At 39.5% G+C, this 27224-nt stretch overlaps 1 protein-coding gene across 1 annotated transcript in view; it reads right to left on the reverse strand.

The window, feature by feature from the left end:
- The window catches only part of SPOCK1 (SPARC (osteonectin), cwcv and kazal like domains proteoglycan 1), a gene marked incomplete at both ends in the record, with an annotated part of 262949 nt that overhangs the window by 28559 nt on the left and 207166 nt on the right, over positions 1 to 27224 (reverse strand). The window lies entirely within an intron of this gene.

Genomic DNA, 27224 nt, shown 5'->3' on the forward strand with positions numbered 1-27224 from the left:
ATGGAACCTTCAGCGAGGTAAATCCTTCGGTGTCCGTAAGTCAGCTGTTAAATCATCCAACTTTCAGTCTGATGACTCCTGGAGAAGAGTCCAAGCCCTGATGTCAGATGCTCACGCTCCCATTGCTCTCTGCATGCACGGAGCAGAGATGCTCCTCTACCCAGAGGCAACTTGGCACAGAAACAGGTTGGAAATCTCACTTGCCTTGAGGGCTGAGTGGCCGGGGGAGCATCCCTGTGAGCTCCAGAACCACACAGAGAAGCCTCATGGGGAGCTCAGCACATGGGGCCCCCAAAAAGGCCATTTTAAAAGCCACAAAACAGCACTGGAACCTCCCTACACTGAATAACAAAGGAAGGAGTTCTGAGAGCAGCTTAGAGTAGTTTCCCATGCAGCAATTCAACCTACTGCTGAATGTCCAAATCCCAGCACTGCGGAGTTGTGAGCTTGGTGCCTCAAACGAACCCAATGAGGCCCCTCCATAAGAAATGCTCTACACATAGGAAAATAACAGCTCATGCATGAAAGTGTTCCCGTGCTGATTTTCTTTTTGAAAAAATAAAACAAATCCTTAGCCCTTTTCTTTGTATTCCTGAAGAAATTATCTGAGAAAAAGAAGGAAATTATTTCTAAAGATTTATAAGGTGCAAAAAGTGAGGAACACTGAACACACTGCCTAAAGCAGAGAGGGAAACGTAATATTTTGAAAACAGGTAATTGAACAGGATCTGATACTTCCATAGGAATCCATATGAAAAGAAAAAAAAAAATTAAATGTTCTCAGTAAGATAATTTAAACCTGGAGTAATGCATTCCCTGCAAGTAATGCATCTGCAGATATGATGATTTAATGGGAATCCTCAAGATCTCCGTAACAGAAAAGCAGGAAAACCTGATGAATTCAATTGCACTATATTGTGCTGCCAGAATTATAAAGTGAAAATGTTAACTCAACCTACAAGGCCTTTTTACTGTTAAACATCACCTCAGAAGTAATTTCAAAGTCTTTAGCATCCTTATTTCATGAAAACAAGTCCATCTGTTTCCCTCTGGCAGAGGTATGCTGGGCTGGAAACCCAAGCAACAGGAACTCAGGCACTGGTGTATTAACAGGGAACAGTCACAAGGTAGCAGCACAAAGCATTTGTGTAAAGAATTTCTTGAAGATGCTACAGAGGTGCAGGTGATGCCATCAGTCACCAGGAGACTGCTGTGAGCGTGACAGAGGTGTAGTATGAGCCAACTCCAGGGCACAGAGAGACCAGGGAGCAGAATGGGTCCCATGGGGTCATGGAGGGGAACCTTCTATCTGGCAGTGTGTCAGTGTACAAACTGGCTGCTCAGTTCCTGACCTGTCCTGCTCCCAAACGAGAAATAATCATTTCCCCACTAGCCCCTTCCAGAGCACCATTAAAAGAAATAAAAAGAAGGATGTATATGGATTCTCCACATATTACACTATATGTACAGTATGATGGAACACGTATGCATGTACAATAATTTGGAATTCTTGAAAGTAATTCATATTTTAGAAAATAAATGTGATTGGTCAATATGTCAACAAAGGTAACCGTAATTCTCGAGGCTCTTATGAGCAAAAGGAGAACTCACAGAGATCTTCAGTGTAGTTGTAGCTGAACTTAGAAGGATTTTTCAACTTCAGTTTTTCAATTCAAAGCTGTTTTTTCCATCTTAATCTGCCACACACTTTTTTCCTAGAGCTATTTCAGTTTTCCGGATCCCAGTGAGCCTGCTTTTCACCTAGCTGCTTCTGTGGGAGTTGTATTTGTTGTACATCCACACCTTATACGATGTCTCAGAATAAAAGGTTCAATAGCTGCAGTTCAGAAAATGATGCCCACTTTTCTCACTCCTTGCTCTCAGCATCAGTTCATTTCAGAGAGTTTGGTATAATTTACTCAATTCAAAACATACCTCTGTTAACTGTCATTGTCTGTGCAAATGCCACAGGTGTTCCCAATTATGTCACTGAACCCACCATCAGCATGCATTGGTAAAACTCTGTTGAATTAAATCTCTCTAGTATAGGAATCACACTTTAAACACTCTTTCAAAGTGCTTATTTTTTTCTTATTACAGTTCAGACAATTTGCAAAGATAGTGCAGCCCAATCCTCACGCTGCCCAAGCCATCCTCTGCTGCCATCATCCTTCCTCCAGCCTTCCAGTCCTCAGTGCATCAAGCAAGCTATGAGTCCTTGTTTCAGGACCCTTTAGGGCTTTCTCCCCATTTTACTTCTATTCATACCTCTGCTAAGCTTTCATCGACTTCTCTTTGTTAACGATGACAGCTTTTATTACCCAGTTACTAAATTTTGAAATGAGTATCTTCACCTTTTCTTGTCACACCTGTCAGAAACTCCCTGCAAACATCTGCAAAGTCGTGTCAGCATCCTCCTTAAAACTCAACTTTAGCACTATGCCGACACAAAGCCAGACAAATGCATGGCAATTAGGCACTGTGGTACTGACTGTAAGACTGCCCACACTGCTGACCCATATCATCACATTTTTAATTAGCATTACCTCTGCTCTTTCTTGTCTTTGCTTTACGTAGCTTGTAGAAATTCATGCTTTTATAATGCCTATGTGAAATAAGACACAGAAGATATAGAAGACATAGAAAGAAGATGCCTGGCTCCCCTACTATCTTAAGCAAGAAAGTTGTTAAAAGTAAGCTATTTTAAAATAGAGAACTGTATAATCCCTTCCAGATGTATAAAGTGTATTTTGCAAGGGTAAGAAAACTAATGTACCAAATTGGCACAGTGACAGAAAGAAAACCCACCAGTTGGGAAGGATGATGAAGGAGTAAAGGAAGAAAACAAAACTCAGAGCATCAATTACTTCCCTGTCAATTTGGACAAAATCTAGTAGCATTGATATAACATTTTTTTTTTTAATCAGTAAGGCTGCACAGGATGCTTTTTGGCCACCTGTACTCAGCACTTAGCCTGTGTGCAACTTGTGCTGTCAAACTTTGGTGACTTAACAAGGCACACCAAGGAGCAAGGAATGGTGGATGGCAGCACATCTGCTGAGGTCTTTGACTCTGATGATCTTTCAGCAATCACTTGCAGATACGCTTCAAATTAAAACAACTGACTCAATCTTCCTAGGAACTCATTTTAATTACTTCCTCATTCTCATTTTGGGCATGCATTTCTACTCCTCTAAGGGAAAGTCAACCTACTCCCATCAGTCAGTAGCTGTATACAAAAATAAGAAAACATATGGTACTCTAAGCAATAAAACTAACAAAGCTTGCTTTGCTTCAGATTTGTTTCCTATTTCTCTGTGGCTTAAGCCCATTTAACTCTCTAATGTCATACAAAGCCATCCCCAAATTCCCTCGTAACATTTCCCTTCCTACAAAACTCATTGGTCTCTGAGCAGTGCTGGTGGGACTTCCTGCTGTGTGCATGATGGCAGCAGGCCAAACAGCCAGGGAGCTGCTGAGCCCTTCCCTTGAGTTTCTGTTTTCAACTCATCTGTCAATCTTATCACAACACATAGGAATCACAAACCCTGTGGACACTGGCTTGCAGGCTCAGTAGGTCTGAAAGGGAGTCTGCCAAACAAGTTGTATGGCTTTTGTTAACAGTGCTCCCAGTGTCGCTCAACACAAGACAGGAAAATAGTTCTTGATAAACAGAATTCCCTTCTCTGGGATTGCTCATTTCAAAATTAGGAAAAATTATTATGAAGCCCCTAAAGTGTAGATGTTCAAGCTCTTCCCTGCTCTGTGAATAAAGCAGCACTTCTCCATCGAACAAGACACTTGCATGGCCTGTGCATAAGTGCTTTCAGTTCTTTGCCATTGGATGTGACCTCCTCTCATTCATTTCCTTGATGCTCAGATGCATTGCTAAGGGCAGCTGTACATTCAGAAAGCACGGCAGCCAAGAATGAGTGGTCTGATACAAAGCTCTACTAAATGAGAACTATATATGCACTGCAAAGAGAGCAGTAAAAGCCACTTAGCCATGGATTAATACATAATGAATAAGTAACAATTATTTCAATATAGTGTTCCTGACCTGCTTCAACACTTCCTTTGTCTCTTATCTGTTTTTTTTTTAAGAAAGTTTTGCACTTGATTTCTTAACCATGCAGGCACTCAGCCATTGGTATTTTTATTATATTTGGATAATCATTATCACTTCCCCCCTGTGATGGAAGTGCAAATGATGGGTTCATTTATTTCTGTTTCAAATGATGAAAATGCAAGCTATGTGACTTTGGGATCAGCAGAGCTCAACACATCTCATGAACCTTTACTCTGATAAGGCTTACTATGAATGAGAGAATTCATTGAAGTGTGGTAGGTGTAATTAAAATTGTGTTATGCTGCTATCCACAGGCAGATAAATTCTAAAAGCATTAAATTGCGTTGGTTTGTTAGAAAAAAATTGGCTGTTCGTTTCCTTATAAAAAATGACATCAACTTAGAGATTGTGAAACTGTAAATCTGAAAGGAATTACAGCAGTTCATGTGTTCCTCAGAATAAACACAGACCTATGTGCTTTCCTACCAAGAGAACGAACATGCAGAGCACAGTGAACCAGTTTAATAACAACTACAAGTCAAAGGTATCTGCATGCCCACATTGCTGACTGGTGGTTACATATTAATCCACTTTTCTTTCACCCAGGGTATAAACTACTTAACGAAAGAACACAGAGGTTTTCTGAGTAGGAAGCTCACAGGTTTAAAGCGAAATGTTATCCATTTTTTTATTTATCATTCATTGAAACAAATTAGATTAGGTGAAAATAAGCCTTGCATCAAATGTCATGATGTGGGCAGCTCTTCTGTTTGCTCTGGTTGTAAATGAAATTTCTGGCTATTTTCCTTGTGTATTAATCGCAATATTTCATCATCATTAATCATAGTATGTTCTGCATGCAGTATTATAAATCAAGAACCCCATTTACTTGTCACATGGGCTTGCAAGTTCAAACAGACTGGCCTTTTTGGAACAGTTACCCTTTATCACGTTTATCAGTCCACGAAAATCAGAATAAAAAGTCATCTGTTACAACAAAATATTAACACATACTCTTTCACAGACAGCTGCAATTACTGATAGGGCAGTAGAGATAATGGGAAGAAACTAATTGAAATGACTTGACACAAGTAAGCAAATTCTTAAATTAAAATCAGATAAAAGTCAGATAAAATGGCACCGGATTTTAAGCCAAAGCCGTGCAAAGGATTTTTATTTAATGGGAATGCCTTCATTCTGAAAAAAACTTTAGCTCATACTGAGAAGCATCCTTCACTCATGTACGTAAGAATATTTATGATAAAGTGAATAATATTTATTGCATGATCTTTTCTTCAGATTACTTGTGGTTAGTGTGAGGGATAACATACAACTGAGATAGTATAAGATTACACAAATAAGATTAAAACTTAGGGAAATGAGGCTGAGAGGACTGAGGAGCTGCACAAGCTCAGATATCGAAGAGAAGCAGATGGACATTTTCCAGAGGAAATCTGTTTATGAAGCCTTGTGCCCACAAGAAGAGAGTTAGGAACAAACAAGTGGATTTGATAAAAGAGCCTGTCTGCATGTGTGGAGGCTGTCTTAATTGAAGTTGTGGTGGCATATGACATTCACAGTATGGAAAAACAAGATATTTCATAGGAGATCAAGTGATGTATGGCTGAGACAGCAGCACATGAGAAGGGGAGAGAAGACAGAAGAGGACACAGAATAGAGACTGAGGGGCAGAAGAGGCAGAAGCACAGCATAGGAAGCAGGGTGCAATGAGAAGAATGAGGAAGCACAGGATTTCCTTCTGTTTCAAGGCCTGGCTGCAAATCACTGCATTTTTTTTCATTCACCTTCCAAACAAAATCATCAATTATATCTTTATGTATAATGTCAACAGTTCTTGAGAGACTCATCTAAAGCAGTCCTCTATTCCCTGTTACTTTGGCTCCTGAAGTTTTAGTAGCTAACAAAACAGCAAGAAGCACAGAACTTTCCAACTTGGTAACGGAACGCAATTACAATATTTTTCACTTCCAAACAAAGCGATAACTCTGGCAATTTTTTACATTTTTCATGAAAATGAGAACATTAACAGGTACTTAACTTTGAAATCCGAATGCCTACTTTGCCCTTTTTCCTATTGCGAATTTTTCATAGATGCAACAAATCTTGGAGGGAGCTAATCTTTCCTTCCCATTTATTCATCTCCTGGCAGATATCTGTCACTTCCTTAAGTATGTCATTTATTACCAGGCTTTTAGAAATCTTTTCTGTAGATCCATGTTTTTATTTCACAGTGTCTTTCCAGGTTTCTTGTAGAGCACCAGTAAGTGCTTGTTTACGTGTGAAGTCATTTATGGACAGGAAAAAAGCATCTGCTTCTTTCAGGAATGATTCTGGGCAGAGATAAACCCAAAGCAATAATATATTCTCAAGACATTCACAGAAAGTTAGCAAAACAAGTGGTTGGATGCTTTAGGGAAAAGCATCTTGGTCTCTTGTTTAGAATTAGGCTACACTAATAATCATCATCTTCTTCTTATCCACATACTTAGGAGACATACAAACCCCTAGCAAGCAATCTCTGGAAAATGTTCCAACAGTCTTTTGAAGAGAACACAGAAGAACAAATTCCAGAACATTAACACTTTCCAGGAGCAACTCATTGCTTTGAACTCCACCTGCATCTACCAACTCACTTTTCAAAACTGCTGACCACGAGGTATCCAGCAAACGCCATAAGGCTGCTTGTGAAAACACTTTTTTGTGACCATTCTGAAGGTAACACCTTCCAGAGACAGAGGAAGACACGAGGTTATCGCTGCAGTGCTCGCCTGCTTTGTTCACTTGAAAGCTATACAATTCTAAAGGGTCTGTGAGTTTTTTTCAAGTTATCCGCTGCGTATGCTTTATTCTCATCCCCAGAATTACATGAGGAAGTTGTCAGCATTCAGCCCCTCCTTCTCACACAAGCACAGTCCTGAATAAGTGGGTAACTTAGTAAGGCTGTTTTAGTAATGTAGTCCTGAATATGAATAGATGTGAACATACATTTATGCTGCATTTAGAAACATGGTCAAAACATAGCTCAACATTTTTGTGTTCTCTCTAACTAAAAGACAGTATGGATGCCAACACATTGACCCCACCAACAGGGAAAATGGAAACAAAGACACAAAAGGTCTCCCTTGGTACCCAATACAGAGAGAAATTTGGTTTCCCTTACTCTTCATACTCAGTTCCAAGGAATAGACGTTCTGGTGATACTGATCAGGCTTAGACAGATGAAGATACTGGTTTGGTTGCCTTAAATTTACAAATTAAAGTTCTTAATTCCTCCCTGAACTGAGGGCATGTCCAAGCCCAAGGTGAGTGCCAACATCTGCACAAACAGCTCAGCTGTCGCCCTGAGCTTGTGTGAATGCTGGAAATGGGAAGCAGCACAATGCCACAATCATGGACTTAGCGTTAAAAGTAGGATTCAAGTAATTCCCACTTTTGCTGCAATCATTAACATAAAATCAATTTATGTTGTGACATTTTCAGTTCCCATTATGATCTCTGTCACAGAAGGGAGATTTTTAATCCTCTGTGAAGTCTGTAAGAGACAGCAGAATAATATGCACTTAAATGCATTATACATTTTCTAATACAACCTTTTCATGGTTCTTCAGTCTGGCTGCCTGGTCACTCACGTTCTTTGGCTGCCTTGGTAATCTGAGAGGAACAGGTGGAATGGCAAGTAAGCAAAATACTGAATGTTTTAAAGGTTAATTTCACACTGCAAATGATTCTTTTATGGCTTATATACACTGTGTTCATATTCTGCAATCCAGAAAAAAAAAAAACCTAGGAAGAAAAATAAGTGGCAAATTATGGCTGTTCTCAAGATAGTGATAAAGATAATTGGGAAAGGAGTAAGATGGCTGTGCCATGAGTACAAATTTTATTTTGCCAATAGTTCTTGCGCATTTGTAGTGTTGAACAATTTATTCTTTATGGAGCTTTATTTGCCCTTCACCCTTAAAAGGTCTGAGAGCCTCAGAAACAGAATTATTTTGAAGTGAAAAGAGTATTATGGCCCAATGCGAATCCCCTCCTGCTGTTGTGATGCTTTTTTTTCCTGTATCGAACTGAAAAAGTAATCAAAAGTGAACTCAGAACTGAGTACTTTGTAAAATAATGGCAGGTAATCCTCCTCTCGTCACTGTTTTCAACTGTGGCATTAACTGCAAAGCGACCCAAGGTCATGTCAGAAAAGAGGGGACTGTAAATGCTGAGAAAATGCAGGAGAAGCCGCATGTCTGCTCAAAGGAGTATGGAGAACTGGGAATGACGTGTGCATTGCATTCAACCAGAGAATTGCCTTCCAGAATCACAGAATGGCCTGGGATGAAAAGGACCACAACAATCATTCAGTTCCAACCCCCTGCTATGCGCAGGTCACCAACCACCAGACCAGAGCCACATCCAGCCTGGCCTTAAATGCCTGCAGGGATGGGGCATCCACAACCTCCTTGGGCAACCTGTTCCACCGTCCGTGTGAAAAACTTTCTCCTAATATCCAACCTAAACCTCCTCTGTCTCAGTTTTAAACCATTCCCCCTTGTCCTATCACTACCCACTCTCATAAATAGATGTACCCCCTCCTGTTTATATGCTCCCTTCAAATATTGGAAGGCCACAATGAAGTCTCCCTGAAACCTCCTTTTCTCTAAGCTAAACATTGTCTTTTTGATGGCCACCCTGCTATTACTTTTTAGTTACCAGGCACAAGAACTCTAGCAAGAAATGGGATGGGAGAGAGAATGGGAAAGGAGCCCAGCTACAGGAAGAACTTCAGCACCAGGAGCTGAAACATTCTTCTATGGGCTGGACAAAGAGTAATAAAATCAGAGCGATAACGTACCTCCCCAGTTAACTCAAGGGTGTACAGAAATAATGGAGCAGCACCAAAGGTATTAACCAAAAATAAGAGTCTGCAAGTGAAAATATATGACAAAGATGAAGAATTGACTACAGAGAGCCTGCGTTATAAGAAAACTTTTATGAACAAGAGATGTGCGGATGGGAGAAAACTTTTAAATGGGAATACAGAAAAAATCCTGCTAAGCAAAGAGCACTGCTTTCCAAGAGCACCATTCAAGTGCTTGGGATGACTTAAGGAAAGAGAAAAAAAGTCAAGCAACACGCAGAGAAGCCACTCTCTGTTCCACACAAAAATGGCAATAATCGGTATTGCTTTGTAGCCCCCAAAGCAATAAAGAGCTGCTAAAATTAATTGAACACTGAAGGGAGGCTGAAGTGCTTAATCAATCACCAGTGCTGTTTGTTGACATTACACCACGCACAGAGATCACAATCATAGAATCATAGAATCACCAAGGTTGGAAAAGACCTAAAAGGTCATCCAGTCCAGCCATTCACCTATTCCCAATAGCTCCCACTAAACCATGTCCCTCAACACAACATCCAGCCTTTCCTTATACAATACAGAAATCCAAATTGCAAAGCAAGGTTTTTGTAATGTAAAGACACTGATAGTCAATTTTTGGATATCTCGTTTCAGGTATTGAGGACCCACTTCATCATCATATCTGAAATCTGTTAAAAAGTTCACTTCATGCTGACCGTTCCCTTCAGTTGCAGGCGCTCAGCACTTCTGCAAATGAGGCCTCAGAGTTTCAGATCAGGTACCTGGAAAATTAAAAGATGCAGCTCATGGTCCTATGTGAAAAATCTTGCTCAGCAAGATGGGCAATGTTACAAAGGAAATCAGTGCACCAGAATTCATTTCTCCAGAGCAGCACACATCAGCTGCTCTGCCTATGTGACTTCTTCTTCCCTTCCTATATTTTCTTCTCTTGTCGCAATTTGCTTCCTCTTGTGCTCCGCAGTTTTGGAGAAGCACAATATAACTGTGGTCTCCTCAGCTGTGCAATCTGATATAAGGCCAAAACACGTACATTCTGTACCAAATAAGAAAAGGATGCTGTTGACTAAATGGTAGACAAGCATGCAATTAAAAACTATATCATACTGCATACAGAAAAGTGGCTGAATTAATCCTGTCTCAACAAACTCTGTCCTTTTCAGGTGTACTTTGAAAATCAAACAATTATCTGAGAATGATTTCAATTATCAACGGTTTGCAAAACACACTCAGGAAGCTTCAAAAGGTACTTTTCTTGAAAAGTGTGAGAACACGTTCTTGCATAATCCCCAGGCTGGTGACATTCAGGTGTGAGATGAAAAAAACTGCAATAAAAACCTTTGAATTCATGCACAAACCTTGAATTTGTTAATAGCATGTTTGCTCTTACCTACCATTATAGCAGTGGTTAACACGTACCTTTAGGGTAGCTAAGGGAACAACCACTGCATTATATACATCGTTCTGACTTTCTAAGATGGCTGTTTACAGAATCCTAAATATATATGCTAGCAATGGGAAATGTCACACCTCCTGTGATTTGGCGTGAAATGAACTGCTTTCAAATCCTCTTCTCTCAGAGCTGGCTTTATTCCTATTGAAAGGAAGAGGCCATCAGACAGAGTACTCCAGGACAGGGCCTCTGCTGATATAAATCAGAACTGACTTTAATGGAGCTACGTGGATTTACAGCAGGCAAAAATCTTCACCGACTGATTGTCCAGAGAGCATTAAAGCCACTGACAACCCTCTACTGTCTGGAAAATTACTGAGAATAGGTATTCCCTACAAATTGCATCTGATTTTGGGTGCCTACCTGTGCAGTGGCACACATCACTAATATTCTGAAATTCCAAGTCTATTTGCAGTAACATAATCACACACACACACACACACACAAAAATCCTATTAATATTAATTTCCTTTCATAATTTGGTCAAGCATGATTTCTAAGACGCAGAAGAGAGAATCATCACTGCAGCTTTTTGGAACTGATTGCCACGTACTTCAACAGACAGCAGCAAGTGCTATTTCAGGAGTAATTTGCATCACACGCGGCCGATGCAGGAGCTAGCTCTGTCTCCTTGCTATGAAAGGACAGACTGTCACAATACTGACTGAACACTGAGCAACTGTGAGCTCTCCTTGGGTATTCCAGTATAGAAGAGGAGAAACAGAGATCTGCTTTCATGTCCTCTTGCTGGAGCTGACTCCTGCTGGCCCCTCTGGCCTGCTGGCAAAGACAATTGCATGGGCACGATCACCATAGGAAGAAAGGAAAGGAACAACAGGCATCTGAGATTTGGGCAGATAAACCATTGCCGGGGGGAGAGGACACAAAGGAATTAAAGAACAGGAGATGGCCATCCCAGATTCACTGAGTGCAATGCTTTGTGGCTGATGATGGATAACAGCTGGTGCCCACTGCTGTTTTAGGAGAACATACAGCTGCGCCACTCGAGAACATTCCTCCAACTTCCCATGATTTGTTGCTACTTAAAAGAGAGATGAATTAAAAGTGTGAACAGGAGGCTGAAATGCAGATGCAATGATGAAGTATCTCTGAAATATCCCAGCAGTGAGAAGCCTTCAGGAGAAAGTGGGATTACGTGCAAGCAAAATCACTGCTAACAGAAAATTACTGATATTGTGGGAAGATGCTTCACTCCCGAGGAGGAGAGGATGACTACTATTATTACTGTTATTATTATTATTTGGCATACAGTTTGTGTGCTGGAAAATGAAGATTTGAGATGATCAAAGTGATTTACAAATTGAGATCGACAAGCTGAAGCACTGAAATGTTGAAATTAGGCACGTTCATTTCAAAGTGATGTCTCTGTTTCAAAAACTGTCAGATTTCATTTTTAAAGAGTTTTTTCAAAAGGTCTTTTTGCTTTACCAAGAAGCATTACATCCTCAAATCCCGTCTTTCCAGTGTGGTCAGTAAACTGAAAAATCAATTATTTACACAGTATCGGTTTGGGGGATAAAGGCCAGAGGAGAAGAGTAGCATATACAAAAGTCAGGGAGGAATCAAATGGGGAGTAAAAGCGAATACGCAAGGAATTTATCCATAGCACTGACAGTCTTACAGGCAGCTGATTGCTGGCAGCTAATTTATATTTAGAGACTCACGGGGAAAGAGAAAAGAAACTTTGCTGAAAGTGGGAAAGCTGACAAACATCACAGCCACGTGCAGAACCCTAAGACTAGGACTCGGCAGGAGGGCAGATGGTCTCTGCATAGGGCATAAACACTTCTGAGCAGAAGACAGCCATTCAAATTAGTGAGAGAGAGAAGGGGAGATGCTGGCCTCCAAAATCTGTACAGAAATGAAAACCACAAGCTTGACACAGAGCCTCTGAAGCTACAGAGGATTCAGCACAGAGAAAAAGCCTCAGCAGAAAGCAGTCCACTAACAGTTTAACTGAAAAGTCCCTCTGCAGAGGAAAGCCATTATTGTTTTGGAAGGAGGCTGAGTCCAAAAATTAAAGGAAGGGTTTATCTACTAGAGGTTTCCTAATCATAGAAACAGTGTGCATTTTGTTTACCTGTGCATAAAATTGAATGTGGAATTGAATCCATTAACAGCAGCAAAATACTCAGAAGGGTTTGGATGATACTGTTAAAATGCCCACAACTGGCACGTTGGTGAGTATTTAATGGCAGCACGAGAAGCTGGAATAAAAACATATTCAAGTACCTACATTGGGGTACTTATATTAAATTTACATAGCTTATATGAGAACAGAGTAACATGAGGGTACAAAAACTAATGGAATTTCGTAAGGACTTTTAAGTTGAGGACAAATGGCATCTTTCCAACCTGATTTCTTTATGCAAAACAAATAATTTTGCAGAGATTTGCACGTCACTAACACAACCCAAATTAGCTCTCACTTAGATTTCAGTTATGACCCTGAATTAGCTGGTGCGTGACTCTCCTTGTGCCTCACTACTCTGTGTAGCACCTGTAGATTGCTTATCATTGTCTCAACAACGCCACTCTTCATCCTTGCAGTAATGCCCAGAATATGCACTCAAAACAGTCATCTGTGAAATAAGGCAAGTTAAACTTAACTTTGCATCTGAGTATTCAAAAAGAAGTCATTTTGTAGAAGCCCAGGGCATTCTGTTCTATTAAAATAAAATTTCCTAAAAGTACGTAATATTGTAACAGCTTTGGCCTACAGCATTAAGACCAGCATTTTCAACAGAATGCGTACACCTGCGTGCTTCCTTTGTGTCAGTCTAAATTCAAGACCGTTCCTTTATAGCCACTCTAACAACCTACCCATAAAACCAGCTGCCTGGATGGATTTCTTCTGGCTACTTTTTTCTCTTATTTACTGTGACCTAGAGCTAAGGACATTTTTCACACTACAGACCCACAGAAAAGACTCTCATAATCTTGTTAAAGGCTGGCATACTTGACTTGCAATACAAAATCTTGCATTTGTCTCCTCCGGGAAATAAACCCTTTTAAAGAGGCTTTGGATTTCTAAAATGACTTAACCAAATACAATGGCTGCACCAGTAGAAGAGAATCAGTTTTCTACTTCTCACAAAAAAGTCTGCACTGAGGAATTTGAATTTTATGTGCCCTTGTACAAACTCATCCACAGCTTTATTTTTTATTGCTCGCGTGTTCTCAAGGGAAGCCAATTTCTCTTTCAAGTATCAGTGACTTTAGTAAGTTAGAGCATCCAATTTCTAGAGGAGGGTTTACTTCACCTCATCATTGAAACCCTGCTGTGGAATACAATCTGTTTTCAGAAGAGCAAAGAGGTGAAGGACAAAAACAAATTGCAATTACTCTAAAACTGTGAAGAGCTTGGAGATGGTGTTCTGAATTAAGGCAAGAAAATATGTTGCCAGTGAAAATGCACTACAACTGACCATGCTGACATTTGTCCTGGTGTCATCTGGAATGTGGAACTGTCCCTATGGAGGCCCGTCATGAGTGGTATCTCCAGAGATCTGTCTTGGGACCAGTGCCCTTCAACACCTTTATCAACAACATAAACAGCGGGATCAAGTGTACCCTCAGCTAGTTTGCTCTTGATGCTGAATAGAGCAGGTGCAGGTGACACAACAGAAGCAATGGATGCTGTCCAGAGAAACTGGACATGCTTGAAAAATGGGCCCTCATTAACCTAATGAGGTTCAACAAGGCCAAGTGAAAAGTGTTGCACAGGGCAATTAGAAATCACTGCCCTCTACTCTGCCCTTATGTGGCCCCATGTAGAGCGTCCAGCTCCAGTGCTCCCACCACAAAAAGATGCGGTGCTTTTCGTTGAAGTAACCCTGCCCATGGGAAGGTCATTTCCAACCTAAGCCATCCTATGATTCTATTACAGAGGGATTATCTACAAAATTAAGATGCCAGTTTTTACACATTCAGTTGCACCTTGTGACATCTACTGATAAAAGTCATCCCCAAGCAAGCAGCCAAACATGAATGTATTTGAAGGTTGGTAGATCTTCGCCATAAAATACCTCTTTACAGGAAATTAAAGGCAGTAGCCACTCTGTGGTCCTTCTAGAGCGCAACACAGATGAGCAGACTGGCTTAAAACGGAAGATACTTTAATATAATTTAGTTTGCCAAGGTCAGGAGGAGCAGCTTGTTTCTGAACACTTGCTCTTAATAGCTGTATCTTGCAACATGAAATAGCACACCACATATCAGCAGGCTCTCAATTTCTTTTGAAATGCAGAGACCTGCCAATGAATCTACTTCTCAGAAGCTTAATATATTGTTTTCACTTGCATCTTCTTTATTGTCACTCTTTTATGTCTATATTTCAATTGCACACAGCATCTTTCCTTTATTGAGGGCTGCAGTTAATCAGCTGGTCCCATAAAGCACCACATAAATTCTACTTTATGAATTCGGCGTCACAAGAATGTGGCCAAATGCCTTGTGCCCTGAGATTCTGCAGTAACACATCACCCTTGTACAGACTTGCAAATCTGCAGAACTCGTGGAAATTACAGCAGCCCAAGAACAGAAACTCCTCAATCACCTTCACTATGGTAGGACTGGTAATGAAAAAATATAATCTAGCGATGGTTGCAAGACAGATCTTAAATACAGTAAGAAAATGAGCCTGGATATGCAAAAGGATCAATGTTTGCAAGGTTGCCTTTGCAACAGAAGAACCTCAGCAATATGAAATGCTGTCATGAGCTCACATTTTCCAAATCTCATGCAAATCTCTTCCCTTTGTCAAATCTGTCACTCATTTACACCCTAAACTATACAACTAAAAAGCAGCTATAAAGTTATGTGCAAAAACAGATTTTTTGATTTAATGCATACTAGAAGAATTGCCTTCAAGCTATCTTTATCCTATCATTTAAATACCTACGTTAGGCAAACACCTTCTCTAAAGTAGGTGCAATGGATCTTTCCAACAGTGCAGTAAAGTTAACTTTGGGGAGATGGGACTTTTTACATCGTTACTGTACCGAGCACAAAGAAGTCAGTGATAGAAGTGGCTTTGCTCTAGACTAAGGTAGAGAAAGTAATAAAAAGCCCTTCCAAAACACAGTGCCAGGTGTTTCAGAACTATCTGTGTGAGGGCACTTTGTGAAATGCATTTGCTGGGAAATCAGTAAGGATGAGAATTGAAAGCCTGAAGGATGCACCATCCATATCCATCAGTACAGGGCTGTGGTTTGTAAGCACTGGTCTGAAAAGACACTTTAAATCTGAGTTTCTGTATTCTCAGTTAAAGTTTTGGTAATAAAGTTTCCTGTTAGTCTATAAGAAATGTTGAGTCTTTCTAGTTCCTGCGCAAGACAAAGTATTCCCATCAGTGCTTGCTCAGCTACTCCAGCCTGAACTAGACTCTGATGAACTTTGCTCATCCAAATCTGCAACTTACTTCAGATGAGACCTTTACCCTGTAAAACACTACCAGTATTTCTGGAAACACCTCTGCTGACATACCTGAGGATGACACCAGCCTCTTTCACACCTACATGTGGAACTGTAACAACTACACATAGTTATTCTGTGATCAGCTAGAGCATAAGGTCATTCTTCTCCCTTATGCATTTCTAACCAAAGAGATTAAAGCAGATGTTCAAATTATTAGACCCCAAGTGTATAATTACACACTTTGCGCTAATGAACTTCTTTCCATTTCTACTGCTCCAGTTCTCAAGGACACGCAATAGAAAATAAAAACAGGAACTTTTTAAAAGAAACATGAAACACCACAGTATTGCTGCAATCAACTCAACTTCTTTTCATAAAGATGTGAACTGAACAGACAGCACCTCCCACCTGCTTCTTCATTGAAAAATCTATTTTCATTATTCACTGCATTCTGGGTAACAGTATTCTCAAACGCAGCTACTGTATGTGCTACGCAGCAGCCACCATATGTCTTTCCTCCTCATATATTCAAGAAAATCAAAACACTTAAAAATCAGATTTGCTAATAAAAATATACCGTGCTTTTAGAAAACTGATTTATTTTTTTATTTAAACTTCTCATTTAAGGGATTTTACTAAATGAAGGAAGGTGGTTCGTGTTTAACTTTCTGTACCAACCTTCGCCTTGTACATTTCTGGTTGTTAAGCGATGGTTGTACAATTAAAGCTTCCAGAACAATAGTGCTAATATGTAAAATTAAAGAGCATTGTACACTTCAGAACACTGTTGAGTTTTGTGCTTTTGGAATCTTCCTCAATTTCTCTGCTCCCTATAAGCAATATAACATACAGATGTTTCATGTACAGACACTTCCTCCAACACATTCTCAGCTCATGGGGCTCAGAAGAAAGGACCGCAGACAAGGGAAGGCTTTGCACTGTTACCAAGGCCCATCTCACTGCACTTTTTATTTTTGGGTTCTTAATTTTTATGGGTGAGATCAGCTATAATTATTGCAGACAACAGGCTGCCTGGACACCTCAGCACTGTGACTTCTGGAGAGGAGTTGTTTCTGGCTTTTGGTTTTCATTTCAGCTCAATGTGCCTTAATCAGAGCTAATTAAGCCCTTTCTGAGAACCACAACACAGAAAAGGCACCTTCAACGCAGAACTGCTTTCCTGACCACACTTGAATACCAAGCTGAGTCAACAGAATGTGAATTATGCTAGAGCGTTAGTGAAGTGTTTCTTCTTCACAGAGAGATACTACAGGTATAAACAACCATCTACCAAAATTGCTCAGCAAACCAAATTTCAGACAAATGCATGTTTTTTTCCCCTCACTTTACAGTGTCAAATGAAGCCTAATTCTTGGCTCAAATAAAATGCTCGGAAAACTTCTGAAAAGATCACATCTCTTCTTCTTTATTTGCATCTCCGATTTTCCAAGAATATTTGGAACCCATTCAAGAACTGAAGTCCTAAACTCAAATTTGAATTGTGAAGGATCAACAAGATATATATATAGCATGCAATTCACTGCCTGAAATGACTGTGACATTTCATTTTAGCTAAGTCGCATTTTTTTGCTCAGAGGGATTGTCTGATAAGGGAGTAGGGTCTGAGCTACAGATCGTCCTTGCAATTTAGACAATAAGAATCTGTCCATTGTGCCTGTTAACTCTAAGACCAGGCTGCCAATGTCAAACTGAGAAGCAAGAAACGTGAAATTGCCTTCAGACAAGCAAGATTAAGCTAAGACCATAATTTACTAAATCTGAGAATAAAGTGATATTGTTGCATAAAGTATATTCTTACAAAAGAAACAAATCTTTTCCCATAAACATACTCTTTTAAACAATCATGAAAATCTGGCTTGCGTTAGTGGGAACATGTTATCATTATTACCTGGGGAGCTGGACTAGATGACATTTACATGTCCCTTCCAACTCAAATGATTCCATGATTAGAAAATTGTAATTAAAACTAAGAAGGAAAATCATCATATGAATTAAACAGATCTCTTGGACAGATCAGCCACTTTCAATGCTACTGTTAATTAGAAGTATTATAAGACATCTCTGAACACTCACAGGGAACCAAGGCTTTGCAGTTCAGCTCTGTAGATCTAACTATCCAAGCCATCCCAAGATCTCCAGTTGCTGGGCACCAACTGGCATTTAACTGCAATGTGGAGTAACTGACTTCAGAGTTTGACCATGCAACCCAAAAATATGGCATAGATACATTTACGTTTCAACATTTGAGACAGAAAGGTCCCAGGTTGGTTGCCTGAAAACTTCTCTAATTGTCTACCGACAATTATTTCCTGTGCTGTGGGTATTTGAGTCTTTTCTTTGTGGATTACTCTGCTGTAACGGAGATGAACTTGATCCAAATCATTCAAAACTGAGTAACTCACAAATGCAGATCCTGCTTCTCATTTCAGTCCATCCCTAAGCGGTTGCTTTAGCAGAAAGCAGAAGATATTTTTCTGATTTACACACAGTCCATTAAACTGAATTACAAAAAAATGCAATTCTTCAGAGGAAAAAGAATGGACAGATTTCCCTTTTGGGACAGCAAAAGCAGTAAATATATAAGCTTACATATTTGGAATGAAGTGATGATATTTCACATATCTCCCTTCTGCACTAGCAAACAAGAATTAGAAACAGAAAAACTCAGAGCTAATTTGACACAACTCTGAGAAGTGCATAGCAAGTAATGAACTCTCAGGAGCAATCAACAAGGCTCAGGCCTTCATTTGTTTACACCACAATAGATGCAGATAACTTTACCAAAGGCAACCAGTTCAATAGCACTGACAGAACTTGTCTAAATTTATACTGCAGTAACCAGAGATGGAATGCTGTCCTTATAGTAGCAAAGGGAAAACAAAACAGAAAAAGATGCAGGTGACGTTTGAAAAGCCTTATTTTCTGTATGTTACTGAAAATATTTGTTTTTATTTCATTTGGGAAGTTTTACCTTAAACATGTAGTGATAAGCACTATATTTTTTCGTACCTGTTGGGTTTCCCAGAGATTTTACCGACTTAAACATTTTTGGAAATATTCCCCAAAATGCAGGAATTATATTTGTGAGAAAAAGAGAACTACATGAAAACAGTCTTGTGATGAGAGAGATGTGGATGCTCCGCTTATCATACCAGTGCATAAACGCCTGCTGTTCCTACACAGTGTTTCTATTAAAAGAGTGACCAACTTGAATAGCTTTCTGTTGGCATCCTAAAAATCACATTACTTCGCCTGAAAATTGTTACTTGCTGGTGCTACGCATTTGCTGTGCTGCCATTTTCTAACCTTTATTGTAAAATTAAAATTATTAGCCATTTTAGCATTTTGTTTAATGAAGTGTTCACAAACCCTATTACTCTCAGTTGTCTAAGCATGCTTTTACCGTGATACAGCAGGTTTCATACCTCTGTGGCAGACTACAAGAGGCTTTTTAAAAATGCTGCTGTTTTAGTATCATTACACCATGGCACAGTTACTTTTATATGGTTGCTGTCTCCCAGCATGGCCTAGGATCAATCTTTATTCAGCAATGATGAAGAGTTACATCATGTCCTTGTTCAACCTTAAGAAATTATGAAAGGAATTGACTGAATGTTACTCTATTGGCATGTTACCTTGTTAAAGAGATGCACTTGCTGTAAGCACAAATCCAGCTGATAGTGGTGCTGCTACTACAGCCAGCATCTGTTTCAGCAAGTACCCAAAAGCAGCTAAGTGAACAACACGCTGCTTCTCATGCACTGCTTCCTCCTTTCTGTCTCACCCCTAGCTGCTCTGATGTCACTTTTGCCTCTACAGAGGCTGTCTGTTATATTTTGGAGGTTGCTGTAATTTGATCAACTCTACGAAAGATGATGCTAAGGAAGTGACAGCAAGTCAATGGATGGTACCATTCCTAACTTGTTATCTGTCTGGGGCCTGGCATGAGCCAGAAGAAAATGTAAAACAGCTCCCACAGGGGCAATTCTTTCACCACTTCAAGTTCATGTAAAAGCAAGCTTCACACATATACCTAAGAGATTTCTGTGTATAATGATAGAAAGTATTAAAAGTATTTTAACTTATTCTCTTTGGTAAAGTATTTATCACCTAGCAGGAAAAAACAGCATTCAATTATAGAACTGTGTAGCAACCTGGGTTCAAGATCAAATCCAAGGTTATCGTATGTTCAAACATCAATTTACTCTTCAAGCCTAACAGAACGGTCAGAACAAGTAATTTTGCGGAACACAGCTATGATGAGAAGTGCCTGAAAAAAATGTATTTCTGTTATATAAGTATTTCACACATATAACTCAAAACAAGTATGTAGAGTGAGCAGCGCTTTAAAATCCATGAGCATTTGCTCCAACTGGAAAGTGACTTTTGAGTTTATGTTTGCAAACCTTTGGTGTTCAATCTTTGTACAGACCTGATCCCTCGAACCACACCATTATAACTGGTCGCATCTAGATCTCAAAATACAACATCTAGAATTGTGAATGTTACAACTGACAAAACAATTCTACAAGTCCCACTGTGTGTCGGCCAGCTGTCACAGAATTTCAGAGTTGGGTTGGAAGGAACCTCCAGAGATTGAGTCCAACCCCCTCTGCTAAAGCAAGTTCCCTTCAGTAGGTGACTCAGCCTGTCTGCTGTTGTTGTGAATATGAAAAATAGCATTTGAAACCTAAAAATAACTGGAAGCATTATCTTACAGGTACTGTTATCTTCAAATTCAGTCAGATGACCTCATTCAAAGATAATGGATCTGCTTACTTGAGCAGTAATTCCTGAGTACAAGCGTTTTGCAGTGACAAGACTCAATTCACAGCACAAGTTAGTTTTGGAATTAAGTCATTTGTGTTTTATTGAATTTCATATAATGCAAACATCCCAGAAGTGCATGTTTTCAGCTGTCACTACAGGAAGAAGTGCAGCTTATCAGAAATAAATTATTGAGAACAAATTCCTAAGACCTGGAAAAATGCATAGGCTTAAAACGATGCTTTCATTTCTATTTTAAATCTATGTCTAATACCTTCCTCCCATTTCTCTTTCCCTGGTGTGACTAATTCTTACTGATGGCACTTTTACTGATTACATTTTTTTTCTTTTTTCTTTTTCTTCCTTTTCTTTTTTTTCCTTTTCTTCCAATAGCTTCACTACTTCACGAATGTAGAAACAAACCCTCTCCTTTCCTCAGAAAAAGCCATTTTTTAATCTGCATGAACAGAAAGTGAGGACCATTATTTCAAATCTTCACAATGAATCCCCATGTAAGCTGGTAATCCTTTTTCTCTGAAAATATAAATGTACCAGCTAGTTTCAGGGCAGAAGGTGGCAATAATTTGCCTACAGGAGTGTACCTCTCCTTTTCCTCCTCTGCCCTTGTTTTCATAGAAATATTCAAAAGGAAGCCTTACAAAGTGATATGGCTTCTAAGTTGACCAACATGATTTAAGACTCCTCTCTGCCTTCTTCATGGAAGTATCATACTTCTGAGGTGCAAACAGTTGGGCCTAGCAATGTCTCAAGCAAACCTCTTACAAGGGCATCATCAACTTTCTGAGTTACAGGACTTCATTTAATAGGTTCTTCCTGAGGTATTCTAAGGTTAGCTCTGCATATGAATGTTTGCACAGAACATTCTCCTTTGCAGACATAGGAGGAGGTCTGCAATATTTACCAATCACATAGCAGTGGAATGAAAATGTTCACATTCACTTTAATAGCTTCCACACAATTCTACCCCGCTTCTCTTTTTTGGCATATTCATTTAACTTCCTGAAAGCGCACTATCTAATAAAACCCTCCAACAAAAATACAAATTCCCTCATGAAATATGCATATGTAGAATGTGCAGTCTTTCCCCCCATATGCTATTGCTTTTCTCTGGTGCACATGAGAGATGCATGTGAGATGAAGAAACAGAACAGAATATCCCCAGCCACCACTGCACTGCTCTTTCTTCTGACCCTGGCAAGAACTTGATTTTGCTGCCTCAGTCTTGAAGCTACTTGGTTTTTCTTCTAATGGGGGGCGAGGGGGAATGGTAATAGCATCCACAGAGAGCAAGGATAGCAATTCTTGCCTGCTTTTCTTTGTCTTTTAATCAAATATTAATTGGTTACAGCCACTTCACTACTCACAGAAAATACCGGTAATGAAAACAGTTTAATTTTCTATGCCTCTAGGAGTAGCAAAATAAAGACTAATCTCCTGGTGTGAAAACTCAGAAAATAACAGTAGTAATAACAGTTATAATTATTATTATTTACAGATAGTAGCTAACCCAGTTTTACTTAGGTAAAGCTGTTTCATCCTGTTAACAAGTTAGAAGAATGAATAATCTTGCTCCTCACAGAAGCCCAGGACAGAGGCATGTCAGTGTCTGGAATATGCATCACTGTCTTTTTTCTTACCTGCATTCTGCACTGAAAGTTACTCTTTGGTTTGAGTAAATATTATTGCCCCTCTGTAAAAACAGAGAAAAAGAAATCTCCCAGAGTTAACAAGATACAGCTTTGAAACACTCTGTAGCCTTAGTTTTAGAATGCATTTGTCTTATTGTTCCTTGAGTCTGAGACTCAGATAGTCCACTGAGATATCTACCTAGAAATCTACTTTTGGAAGTCTTATTTTCCAAGCCAGAAAAGGAAACAAAGGCTGAGCATTGTTAATTCGAACCCAAGAAACCAGTTTCAACTCAGCCACATTCATTACTCATATTCCACCTTCAGAAAGTTTAAAATGATGCACTCTCCAGCCATGAAAACTGAATACAAAAACTTTAAGCTGAAACACTTGCTGTAACTGGATAAGGAAAGACTTAGTTCTAAGACTTGAAGTTCTTTTAGTTGTCAGTCATTCATACACAAGTCATACAACTCATTTGGGAAATAAGACTGATTTCTCTGAATGAACTCCATGCAATGAGTACTCTCTTTAATAGGGAATGGAACATAAGACCTTCTCATCCATCACCCCCAATAGGGCTGTTAGGTAAGCGTTCAGATTCAGAACCTAAGCTATACCCTAAACAAGGCAGATTCTTGACTGAGCTTGCCAAATTCTATTTCTGTAATTAAAAGTGTTCTCCTGACTCCCTTTAGAAATTTAAACAACAGTCAGTGTAATTGAATGTGCTTTCTTTTGCCTACTGAACTTAGAATTCCCTCGTCAAGATAATGGTGCTTCCTTAGAATTTGCCTCGGGCCTTTGTGCAAGGTCAAAAAGACCTCATACACAGGGATAAACCCAGTTTGAATTACTGCATCCATTCATGCTCTAGGGGCTCTGTGACCCTGTTAGCAACAAATCAAAAGCAGTGTGTTTGGAGGTATAACATTTAGCATTTTAGAAAACACAGAAAGAGAGCATGGTCAGAAAGAAACCTAAAATGCAATTACACCATCATCACCATGCGTGAGCTACCACACTGCTAGCACTTGTAACAAACAGGAGTCATGCACTTGTTCAGGAAGCAGACAGAACCGTGTTAGCACAGTCAAGAATTCACACTTGCCAAGAGATGCCACCTTGGTGCACAGTGTTGTCTTTCTGATGACTACACTGCAAAAGAGAAAATCTCTTCCCTTGCCAGCAGGGTCTGAAGAACTGAAACTAAAATTGTTTCTTCTGTGAAGTCCTTTATTAGTGGAGGAGTTTTAGAAGCTTTAGTTGGTATCAAATGAAGTTGCACTTGGCGGGAACTCTAATGCTACAGAACTTTTGAAAGAGGTACCTCAAAACCTCTTTTCAACAGACGAGACTTTGTGTCTTAAATAGTGGCGCCTTCGTGGCAGCAGTTAAGAATTAGTTATCAATCTTTCTTTTGTTGAAATTACAGCCTCATTCATTTTAAGGCATTAGATAAGAGGACACGTCTGCTCTGAAAGGGCAGCTATCCTCAATGCAAGTTACAGCTCAACCTTTGCCGCTGGGTAGCTGAGTTAGAAATCAGTGGCTTGCATGGAAGCATATTGTAAAGCTGGGACACTGCTGTGAATAATGAAGCATATCAAGTGTTTTGATAAACCAAAGGAATCCAAAGGGATTTTAAAAAGAAAGAGAGGGGACATTAAGGCTTGTCTTATTTTCTGAAATCTTCCATTAGTACCCTCACAGAGACCTGCTCCCTACATCTCAGACAACTGACTTAAAATTCCATTTCAGAAAATAAAGAACACAATTCCATCATCTCTTCAAACATTTGGCTTCATGATGGAAAGCTTATATTCTTAGTGGGTTTTTTTTTTCCCCCACTAGAGATTACTCAGGTGTATTTTCTGCTAGCATTTGTTATTTTATTAATGTCTCTGTAATACCAGTCACCAATATAAAAGGAATTCCACTTTTTTTTTTTTTTTAAACACGATTACTAGTCTTGATTTTCATCCTCAGAGCAGAGATAGTTTTGAAGGAGCCTAGGGAGGAGGAAGGAATACGACTCAGACACTGCAGTCAATTGTTACCTCTGAGCACACACACTTAGTTTGCTTTTCTTTGATGCTGCTGCCAGTTTTATTCACAGGCATATGAAAAAAAGGTCACGACATTTAGAATTACAGTACGCTGGAAATTAAATGTTCCTTTACATTTTTAATTTCTGAAAGTAATTTATTATGGAATAATATTTGAAGATGATTGAATGAATGTGTGAAGATTAACGTGAACTGCCTTCAAATTGGAAGTTCACAAGCACATATATTTAACCTTGTTGTATAATAGGCATTAAAAAGTTTATGCAGTAGCTCTAAGAGCCGCATTTCCATTTTGCTGGAAGCATTTGCACTGTAATTCTCCTTAGTATTTTTCCACTGACACATCTGTATGGAGCATGAAGTTTAGCTCTATCATTTTCTACTTAAGATTATTCTTTATTTGAATGGATTGAACTAAATAAAGAGTAGAAACAAAGTCCCAATTGTTGACTTTTTTTTTTTTTTTTTAAATCTTTATATAAGAAATCAACCTGCTGAGTTTTATTCAAATTCAGCAATATTGATACAGCATACTGTAAGAGGAAGAGAAATTTGGGGTCAAGTCTAGAGAAAGCATTATGACACCAAGTGATGTAAATACTACCGGGAGCTCCAGACTGGAGGTTGAGGAAGGGGACCTCGCTTCAGTGCTGCTGGGACCAGAGTGCCTGCAGGGGACTGAGATGCTCTGCTATCAATTGCATTTCACCTCTCTCACATCACCTCAGGTAATACTCAGGCTTGCTTCTCCAAAACTAGGTGACACTACTTGCTGAATCATAGAATGGCCTGGAATGAAAAGGACCACAATGCTCATTTGATTTCAACCCCCTGCTATGTGCAGGGTCACCAACCAGCAGACCAGGCTGCCCAGAGCCACATCCAGCCTGGCTTTGAATGCCTGCATGGATGGGGCATCCACAGCCTCCTTGGGCAACCTGTTCCAGTGCATCACCACCCTCTGTGTGAAAAACTTCCTCCTAATATCCAACGTAAACCTCCCCTGCCTCATTTTAAAACCATTCCCCCTTGTCCTATCACTACCCACCCTCGTAAACAGACATACCCCTCCTGTTTATAAGCTTGCTTCAAGTATTGAAAGGAACAAAGGAATCATACTAAAGGCCATCCTGTAGGCAACTTTTTCCACTGGCAATTGAAATGATGATTCTAGTATAAACTTGAGGAAGATCGGTTGTCACCAGGCTGGAAGGGGCAGACACACATCATACAGACTCCTTCAGTCCAATCTGCAGCCAGAGGCACCACATGCATCATGGCTAATGAGGGTCAAATTCCAGAAAAAGCAGGATTTCAGCATCCAGCCCTGCTATACACACATACAACGTGCACACAGTCACTCCCACACCTCTACAAGTGGCCTTGCCTATGGCAATATAACCAAACTCAAGAGTAGCTCCTTTGCACACACTTGGTGCTGGAGATAACTAGTGTATTGTTTTGACCATTTCCATACACATCTGACAGGGATTTCCTTTATTTCCCACGTGACTGTGCTTCTCCAAGCACTCCCTTCATGCCACGCTGAGTGGCAGCAATGAAGCATTTAATATCCTTGGCCCTACTACTATGTCCAAGTCAATGGCATGAGTACTGTTATCCCAAGAGGGACTTCTTGAAAATGCCTTCAGGAAAGTTGCTCCACAGATCACCCAATCTATTAAATTAATGCTTTGTTGGCCAGAGTTAGAGTTTTTGAGTCAAGCAAAACAAAAGCCTGCATTTTAGAATACATATACCCTGTCAAATTGCATTTATCAAGATAAGGGTTATTAGAACCTTTTTTCTCTTGTGTGAATGAAATTGTAAGCTTAAAATGTCACTGAAGATTTATTAATCTGATACTCTTTCTGATAAGGGCAACAAAGAGGGCATACAGGGAGAAGAAAAGTATGTTTTTGACAGACTGCAAGGAGGGAAAAATAAGTATAAGGCAATTTATCAGTACGCATTCTGTAACCAAAGATTCAAGTCACATAAAGCAATATTATTTATATATTGATTTCAGAACCTTGCCATCTAAAATACTTCATTTAAGTCTTCATAGCTAGGCAAACAAAAGCGTGATTTTCAAGAAACAGAGCAAACCTGAATTTTCAAGATCTAGACTGGAGAATGATTGCAAATACTCCAAAAACCAACTCCTCTTCTAAATTGCCTTTCCCATAATGGAGTAGAACTCTCAGACAGAACCTGGCTATGGCACTGCTGCTGGAGTTGGGCTTTGAGTGCTTCTCCTTTGAAAGTGCTAATACCCCTTGGATGATGTCACCCCAAGACAGCTTGTGCTTACTTCCCTGGGGAGGTCAATTAGCTCACTGACCTTACAGACCTAAACACAGAGCTCAGTGGAGAGCTGGCAGAGAAAATATTGGTGCTGAGATATCAGCCTTCAGTTTCATATAATGTCATTTGCAGTGTGCTTGTTGAGGCAACGCACACATTTATCTTACATAAAATCAGATAAACGTAGCATGCGACTTCCAATGGCAACATCAACAACAAGGCTAATAATGATAATATGGATCCCATATTATCAATGAACATGAACATATGCCCATGCAATCCTAAATGACTTTCTGAATAAGAATACAGGCTACTGATAAGTGTGTATCTATTTTACTTACATACAAAGCAATAACCATTAAGTCTCTCTTTTTTTTTTTTTTTTTTTTTGTCTTCTGTGATTCAGAATTTCATTCAAAATATTTTCACACAATACATGAAAATCATGAGCCAGAACTCAGTTTTCCTATGAGACTCTGTCAGGTAGATGCCAGTTCTGCAGAAGCTGAATGGAAGCATTACATTATACAAAAAAAGTTCCGTTGTACTTTTGATTTTTCT

The sequence above is a fragment of the Tetrao urogallus genome, assembly GCF_951394365.1.
Source record: "Tetrao urogallus genome assembly, chromosome: 14".
NCBI lineage: Eukaryota > Metazoa > Chordata > Aves > Galliformes > Phasianidae > Tetrao > Tetrao urogallus.